We start from the raw sequence: 9,450 nt of genomic DNA on the forward strand, positions 1-9,450 counted from the left end.
AAACGCTCTAAATGATACCTTGCAGTTTGCATGCAGCTCTTTGGGGACAGTTCTTTGTTCAGTGTTCCATGTTAGGAGTTCAACATGTACACTGCTAGTACCAAAAGGATCCCTCTGACAAAAGGACTGACCTGTTTAAACGATATGCACTTTGTGATCTGCATAGTACACATCCTTTGCAGCAGGGATATTAACCCTCAGTGCTACCGTAAAATGAGTTAAAACTTCCACTTCATACACCTCCTTCTCTCTTCAGGAAGAACTTTAATCACTAGAGTTTTCTTGACAAAAATTATTTAAGAAACTCAAGCATAGAAGCAGTAGTAACATGAGGTACAAATTTAACCTCCGGCCGCTTCGAGTGATAATCCACCACTACCACGGCAGATCTATTCTCAGGTGGCAAAGATTTGAAGGGACCTGATATATCAAAGCCTTTTTCTGGCATGGAAATGTAGGCCACTCAACAGGACACAAAGGAGCAGGCACAACTTTGAGGGTCTTTTCCCTGTTGGCACACACTCTGCAATCTGTCCATGTGTCTATCTAGACCTGGCCACCAAAAATTTGCCTTGATCAACCTTTTAATGGATGACATTCGTAAATGTCCTTCATGAGCTAATAGCAAAATGCGACCATGTAAACCCTCTGGGGAATGAACTTCCCTTCTTTGAATAGCATCCCCCCTGAACTTCCTGCTCCTCAGAAACCCTCCAATAGGGACACAATTATGCAGAAACCTCCCATCTTCTAGGCCAACCTTTACTAACGCACACCAAAACTTTTTTCAATGACGATCCCTTCCAGTGCCAATTTTCTTATTTCCTGATCACTGCCCTCGAAATGTTTAGGCATGACATCAGCGATACTAGCAACAATTTCAGTGTCCTGACCTTGTCTTCTTGCTTTCCTCCATACAATCTCGTGGAAGTCTTGACACACAATCTGCAGTAATATTTCTTTTCCCAGGGACATGCTCAACTTTAAAGTTATATTCTTGGAGCCTAGACGTGAACCTGGCAATGCATGCAGAGGCACAGCTTCCCCCACCGGAGATAAAACTCACACCAATGGTTTGCGATGTTATGTTATGTTATGTTAGAATTGGTTTTATATAGCACTCAGCTACTCCGAAGAGTGTCCCGGCGCTTCAAAAAACCCAAAGCAGAAATCAGGCACAGACGACCAGGTAAAAAACTATTGGACAAACAGCCAGGACTTCAGCTCCTTCCTGAAAGCTAGCAAATTGGCATTATTTCTCAAGGAAGCTAGCAAGGAATTCCAGAGATGAGGAGCCAGATGTCAAAAGGAGCAGCCTCCTATGCAAGCTCGTCTGATGACTGGGACGGATGCCAAGGCCAGCGAGGCTGACCTCAGCACCCGAGGTGGCAGATAGAAAGCCAACCGTTTCCGGATGTATTTGGCCCCTGAATCGTGGAGCGCCTTGAAAGCAAGTGTAAGCGCCTTAAAAGCGATCATTTTCCTAATTGGGAGCCAGTGAAGGGATTTCAGGAGCTCTGTGGCCCTGGCTCTCCGATGAAGGCCAAAGATGGCTCGCGCAGCAGAATTTTGCACTATCTGCAAACGTGCGAGAAGATGTTCCGGCAGACCAAAGTAGAGCACGTTTGCATAGTCGAGACGGGAGCCTATTAGGGCCTGCACAGTAATTTTCCTGTGATCAAGCGAGAGCATTGGAAGGAATTTTCTGAGCATTTTAAGGAGGCCAAAGCACTTCCCTACCAGATCGAGAATCTGGGGCCTCAGCGTAAGGCCGTTATCAATCTGGACCCCCCAGATTCTTGGCCTTGGATGATGAAGCAGCGGGCGGAAACATGGCTGAAGGCCACCAAGACTGCCGCCTAGGATCAGCTGGGCAGCCAAAAAAGAGCACCTCGGATTTGTCAGAGTTGCACTTGAGGCTGTTACTTTCGAACCACTCAAACACAGCCCCAAGGCAACCTTTGATCGTCGCACCATCAAAGTCAGAACCCTTCCTGCAGGTGAAAAGGAGCTGGGTGTCGTCCGCGTAAGAAACGATCTGGGCACTGAAAGACTCCGCCAATGCCGCCAAGGGAGCCATAAAGATATTAAACAGAGTAGGGCTCAAGTTTGAGCCCTGAGGCACTCCGACTTCCAGAGGCGGCATCTTGGCAGAGAATGGAGGGGCCCAGATCGTTTGGCGGCGGCCCGCTAGAAATGACTCAAACCAGCTGAACACCGCTCGATCTCTCTGAGTCTTAATAGGAGACCGCCATGGGGAACGGTGTCAAAGGCCGCCGACAGATCCAACATTACCAGCATAGCCTTGCCACCCAGATCAAGAACCTCTTTGATGGCCTCTGTAACTTCTAACAGCGCGGTCTCCGTGCTCATATTGGCCCGGAAACCCGAATGAGTGTCGTGCAGTATGTTATTATTTTCCAAGAAGTTAGAGAGAGAGGAATGGACGTGCTTCTCAACAACCTTAGCTAGTGATGGGAGGAGAGAGATGGGTCTGTGGTTGGCATGTATAAGAGGGTCCAAATTTGGTTTCTTTAGAAGTGGCAGAATTAGAGAGTGTTTCCAAGCCTGAGGACCACTCCAGTGCTCAGAGAAAGATTGAGCACCGGGTTAACTAGGGAGTTAATCACTGGAGCTATTTTTCCGAGGAATTTCGCTGGACAAGGATCCAGAGGAGAGCCAGATTTTAGTTTAGAGAGAAGATCAAGCGAAGAAGTAAAGGATAGAGGAGGAAAGTTAGACAGAATAGGGCCACCACAGGTCAAGTGTAGGGGCAAGGAGGCATTAATACCCGAAGCCGTCACTGCGCCAAGGGTCCGGAAAGAATTCTGTATGGATTTAATTTTAGTAGCAAAAAAATCGGCGAGTTGGATAATCCTGGATTTAGAGTGCGCGTGTGTGTGACACTAGCAATGGGCGATGTAAATTCCTTAACAATAAGAAAGATTTCTTTGCTAGTGTTCATGGCAGCCTCGATTCTTTTTGCAAAATACGCTTTCTTTTCAGACAAGATGTTACTGTCGTATAGTTTGATGGAATGCCTATACAAGATTTTGTCTGATAGGTCATAATGTCGGCGCCAGGCCCTTTCAACTTTCTTACATATTCTCCGCATCTCAGAGAGAGCGGCAGTGAACCAAGGGGCAGAGGCCCGGCTTGTAGGTTTGCGAGATAAAGTCTCTGGGGCTAATTCATCGAGTCTCTCTACCATCCATGATTGCAGGATCAGTCTTGAGTGTGGCACGTGAACCCCACACATAATTGCGGAAATGCTCTACAGCCCACACACACCAGGTGTTCCATTTCAATTACTGCATATTTCTTTTCAGCCTCATTAAGGGTGCGTGAAAAATGTTACATTTCATTCATCATTTCCACACCTCTGTGACAAAACATTCCCCACTCCATACAGACTAACATCAACGGCAATTATGCAGTCTATGTTCATACAAAGAGGCGTGAGAGTGGGCGCTGTCAGAATTTCAAACCTGACCAAATCAGATTATCACACCAAGTGTATTGCACACTCTTCCAAGTCAGTCCTCTCAGCAGTTCCATTTTCAAGCAAAATCCTTGATAAACATCCCGTAGTACTCGCAAAGTCCAGCAAAAGAGAGTTTCTCTTCTTTGTTATCTGGTGCAGGAGCCTTGAGAATAGCATCTACTAATGACTGCTTCGGTACCACACCCTCTTTAGACACTGTGTGTCCAAAATGTTCGACTGATTCTTTGAAAAGTTTGCATTTGCCCTCCTTCAAGGTCAAACCGTGCTCCCTCAATTCCATGCAGGCTTGATGTAGGTGTTCCTGTACTCTCTTGTTCTTCACATTCACTATGATCTGATCCCTAATCAGTTCCTCAGTAATGGCCCCAAAATTGCAGTGCAAAGCAAGAGCCCTCAAGGTAAACAGAAAATCATCAAAAGACTCCCCCTCTCTCTGAGCTCTGGTGTCAAATGTAAACCTGTTAAGTGCCAAGCTAGAGGAAGGTTTAAATATAGGTTCCATGCATAGCACCGCCCCCCCCACCGCCCCCCGTCAAGCACATTACGCTCCCCCTTCCCTTGAGGCGGAACTGGTGGCAAAGCCTTCAGAACCTGAACAATGGAGCAGTCTGTTTGTCTTCCTCTCTGCACCCATGCGTTCCCCATCAACGGCTTTCATATATGTGATGAACTCCTCCTTCCGCCGCGCCCAGGGCAGGGGAGGGTCCCCCTCTGATTGCAAGAACCTGGCAGGAGGCTCAAACGGAATGACTTCACAAAGAAAATGAGAAAGGAAGCAGAAGAAATTGAGAAGCAACAAACAAAATATATAATATTTATACAATTCAGTGGATTTCCCTTTTCAGAATGACAATACTACTTATAAGTGTGCAAAGTTGATAGTCTGCTATGCACATCAGCGATGAAAGGATGTCAAAGTACACAGTGGAAAAGCTTTTAAAGTTAAAAACGGTAAGGAGAAAACCCAAAATAGTACATGTTTTCAGCCAAGGGTTCATAACACTCTGTATCGAATGCTTCTGAATATCCCTAGACGTTCCTCCTTGGACCCTGCCCTTGTTAAGCTCTACTGGCTTCCCATTAGGCCAGAGTAGCTTTTAAAGCTCCATGCTTCTGTCACAGAATTTTAAATCTAAGGGTCCTCGATTTCTGTTTCCCCTGACCAAACCCAATCTGCCAAATCGCTGCCTCAGATCCTCCGGAACGGCGAGGCCTGTGATACCCAAAACGCACTGAGGTCGTTTGGGTGGCAGCTCCTTCAGTGTTCTAACGGCAAAGATGAGGATTCTCCTCCCACTGGCCCTTAGAATGCAAAAAGAACAGTTGATGGACAGAATGCAGAACAATGTCAGACATTCACCCCAGTACAGAGATCGGGGCCTAAATCCATTGGTTTTTTGCTCACCATGCCATTCCAGTTTGAACCCAGCCATATGCAAATCAGTTTTTACCCTGCTCCCAATGGGAACAGTCCAGCACGAACTGCCAGGTCAGGTACTCCCTGGACTGGAAACAAGCATCCTAGGACCAGTTTGGGCCTTTCAACCCTCATCAGACAGGATAGCTTGATTCCAGTGGCATGGAGAGCACGTGACTCACGTCTGAGCATACCCGTCCCACTCGGGGTGACAAATGCAAAAACAACAGTTGATGGACAGAATAAAGAACAATGCCATACATTCACCCCAGTACAGAGATCTGGGCCTAAATCCATCACTTTTTTGCTCACCATGCCATTCCAGTTTGGACCCATCCATATGCAAATAAGTCTTGACCCTGCGCCCAATGGGAACATGCCAGCCCGACCTGCCAGGCCAGGTCCTCCATTGACTGGAATCAAGCATCCAAGGACCGGTTTCAGTTTTTCAGCCCTCATTAGCCTGGATAGCTTGATTCCAGTGGCATGAAGAGCACGCAACCCAGGTCTGGGTATACCCGTCCCATTCGGCGTGACAAATGCAAAAAGAACGATTGTTGGAAAGAATGTCGAATGACGATGGATTCAACCCAGATCTGTGACTGGGGGTGTGTCTGAAAAGTTTCAGCGCTCCGTCCATCATCTCCTTGTGTTTGCTTTGTTCACTCTTAGAATGTAACCTTCAGAAAAGTTGTTTTGTAGAAAGTTAAAGACCTGGGGGCAGAAATCTCAGAGACATTCTGGTACACACTAGAACTCCCCCGAAAATACGAGGAGAAGAAATTCCACGACTTTGGAATAACCCCCCGGTTGTTGGCCACTATCCGTGTGGTTCGTGCTCTGTTTGCAACCTGACAACAGCAACGAAGAACATCCAACTCCTCCCAGATTTCAAATGGACAATCAGATACCATACAAATTGCAACACAATACATGCAATTTACATGATCACCTGTCCATGTCACCTACGTTACATAGGTGTGACATGCCGAAAGATCAAACAGAGATTATGCGGACATAGGAGCAATGTCAAATGCAAAAAGAAAACAGACAAAATGAGTAACCATTACATCGAAGCAAAACACACAGTGAATGATTTACACTGGCTTATCTTGGAAACCCTAGAGACAAGGAATCACAATGCAGAGTGAGTATTGTTTGAAAAAGAGCAGAGATGGGTCCATCGTCTCAAAACCAACATCCAAGGACTCAATGATAATATTCCATGGCTGAGCTTATACCACTAAATAAAGCCAGATGTGCCGAACACTGGAAACGCTCCTCATCAAGCTGATTACATATGGAAGGAGACATTTGTTCCCCCTGCGTCCATGAGCCATATAATTAGAAACGACCTTATCGAAAAAACCTTTCTACCAACCCACACTCAATTCATGCCACACATATGCTTTCTGAGGGCTTTTGAATGACATAAATGGACCCTAAATAGAGCAACCTCGTAATGATCCATTAACACTGCAAATAAATCAGGGCTTCGTGTGTGAATGGGGTGTCAGCAGCCACCATTTTTTCTATATATGACACCAAGTATGAAAGACCCTTCTCTTAAATTCAAATTTCCCTCTTTCATAAATTCTAATTAAGAAAAAAACATTTTGTTTCAATATCAGCCTTTTAATATCACAGGCTCTTTATAAACATACTTTTACGTAGACCTCGCGGCTAACTATCACCGCATAGTCTTTCCTTTAGCTCTATTTTTTCCTTCAGGAAACACGCGACCCGGATGGGAAGCGTAGCCGGGCCCCCAACGGAAGAGTCAGCACAACCAGTGCTGCATCAATGCTGAAGGTAGAAGCGGGTCAAACGTATGGACTACGATCTACAAAAACGTAACGTATTTACCCATTCCGTTTAATCTGCCACTTGTATTGTTTATTTTTCTGCAGGATATTGACTTTTTGGCCGCCCGCTGATGTCCGTAGAATAGAACATAAGGTATGCGCTGAAAGTATTGGAAGGAAGTCTGGTAATTCGGTATATACGGTTGCCTTAATTGTAGAGTCGCTGCCCCGCGCTTACAAGTTTTTGGGATACTGGGCACAAGCATATAAGCTCGCTAGACGGTGCCCCCATACAACAGCATCAATTTGTCATATGACCACTGCGCAGCTTATTCTAGCCATGATTCAGATATTAAAACACGTGCTGAATAAACTAAGACTAATCCACCTCTTAATGAGATAGCGGCAGATACCACTTAGGTCAACTACCGCATGTACGAATCATAAAAGGGAGCAGTAACAGCTAAAAGCGCTTCTCGAATATGAATGCTTGTAGTAAAAATTACCATACACCTTACACGCTTAAATTTTTTACATTTCTTTGAATATTGGGCACTAGTATAGTAGCTCGCCAGACGGTGGCCCCGTACAAAGCCATCAAGTTGTCATTTAACCACCACGCAGTTAATACTTGCCATGATTCATAGAATAAACTAGAATTGTAACCATTGAACAACCCACCTCCCAATGGGATAGCAGGAAATACCATTTAAGGCTGACTACCGCATGTTAGAACCATAAGAGGGAGCAGTAACAGCTTACAGCGCGTCACAATTTTGAATGCTTGTAGTATAAATTACCGTACACCTTAAAGCTGACAATCTACAAAGGGACACCACTATCCAATGCACTATTGTGATCACTGAGGACTATGCTCACGCTCCTTTTCACATTACATTCCCAATTGGTTACAGCAATGAGAGAATATAGAGAGATCTTTTGCCTCAAATACTCTGATTAGGGAACTTGGTTGACGTCTTAAAGAATTGCCATTTTATTGTTACTTTTCTGTCTGTGTTTGTAGACAGCTTGACGTGGGAAAGTGTACATCTAACACCCTTTCCTGAATATTTGTTTTGTTCTCTTTTCCCCACCCTTTCTATTTGCTTTTCTTAACCTACAGGTACCATTTTGACCTCATCCCGAAACAGATTAATATATCTTGTTTCCTACAAAAGACCCTGATAATTCACGGTAGTTACACAGAGATGCACACTTTTTTCACGCTAGGTCTTAAAGAAAGCCACTTGACCCAAAGGGGCAAAAACAGGGGCTGAAACATGTCGACCTTTTTTATGGACATACTAGGTGCAGGAGATTCCTAACTAATCCCATCACGCACGGAACTCAATTTTAAAACACCACGAATCCGGACCCAATAAATCTCAAATCTGGCTATTCGAGTATTTTGAACATTTCTTCACTTTATTGAGATCCCTATGTCACTGATCACTACTGCATTAACCAAGGGTACAACTCCGAGTGGTGGAAGCATGAGAACTAACCCAATGATGATGCTGTCACGTTCAAAAGAGTAAGGTGGAGAATCAAGATATACCGCCACCTCCATCCTCTGTACGTGAATGAGGGTTTTTTATCGGTATACTACATGAAATATCAAAAACCCTGCTTACGCAGGACAAGTGATCCGTTACCCTCTTGATTTTTTGGTATGGCTACAAGGAAGCCGAATGGATCACAGCTTCTTCCTTCTAACCCCCTCTTGATTATAAAAAAGAAAGGCATATTATCAAGCACAGCATTAAAACTATCGCTGGTTTAGTGGCAGAAAACTGCTGCTAAAGCAGCGATAATGGGCTTGATAATATGCCCTTGAGAATTCCAATAGAAGCCCAGGTTCACACCAGAACATCGACTTCTATTGGAATTCTCAAGAGCATATTATCAAGCCCATCATCACCGCTTTAGCAGCAGTTTTCTGCCGCTAAACCAGCGATAATTTTTAGCGCCATATTTGATAATTGTTAGAAATGGGATCTCTGGCTGGCCAGGGCTTGCCCCAAAGTCAGTCACAGACCACCACTTTAAGTCAGGGCAAGGGAGTTACATGCCAAGATAACCCCTGCTCACCCTCTAGGTAACGTGACGCGAGCAGCAAGGCTAAACTTGGAGGCTATGTAGGTTAAGTGTTTGCGCGCGCACCCCAGCAACAACACCCAAGGCCCACCCCAAAGGAAACTCCACACAAGGTTATTTATAAAAATAGCCTATGTATTATACCAAACACATTAAATAAAAACACACACTTTACAATGTGCCAACAGGCACGGGCAGAATTTACAGGGGATATGTACAAGACAGGGCCACATGGACCACTGTCAGGAATAGTCACTTTTAGAACTTAGCAATTTGAACATAGAATATAAAATCACTGTAGCACAATTAGAAAATGTAACACACAACCAGTAATCACTGGTAACAGGTAAGTACCACCTACGCAACCCTAACCACCTTAGGAAAATATTTCGCAGGGAACCAGGACCTCACTAGCACCACCTGTACTAGCAAGAACAACCACCTAAGTATCACAATACATGTAGGGGCATAGGCACATTAAACATGATGCATCACAACACATTCAGAGGTGTAGGTAAGGAAAACACATGATGCATAACATACATTCAGCGGTGTAAGAACATGGCACATGACGTGTCAAAACACATTCAGAGGTGCGGGGAAGAAAAAGACAATTGGGCAAAAAT

Source organism: Lissotriton vulgaris, chromosome 2_1 (assembly GCF_964263255.1).
Source record: "Lissotriton vulgaris chromosome 2_1, aLisVul1.2, whole genome shotgun sequence".
NCBI lineage: Eukaryota > Metazoa > Chordata > Amphibia > Caudata > Salamandridae > Lissotriton > Lissotriton vulgaris.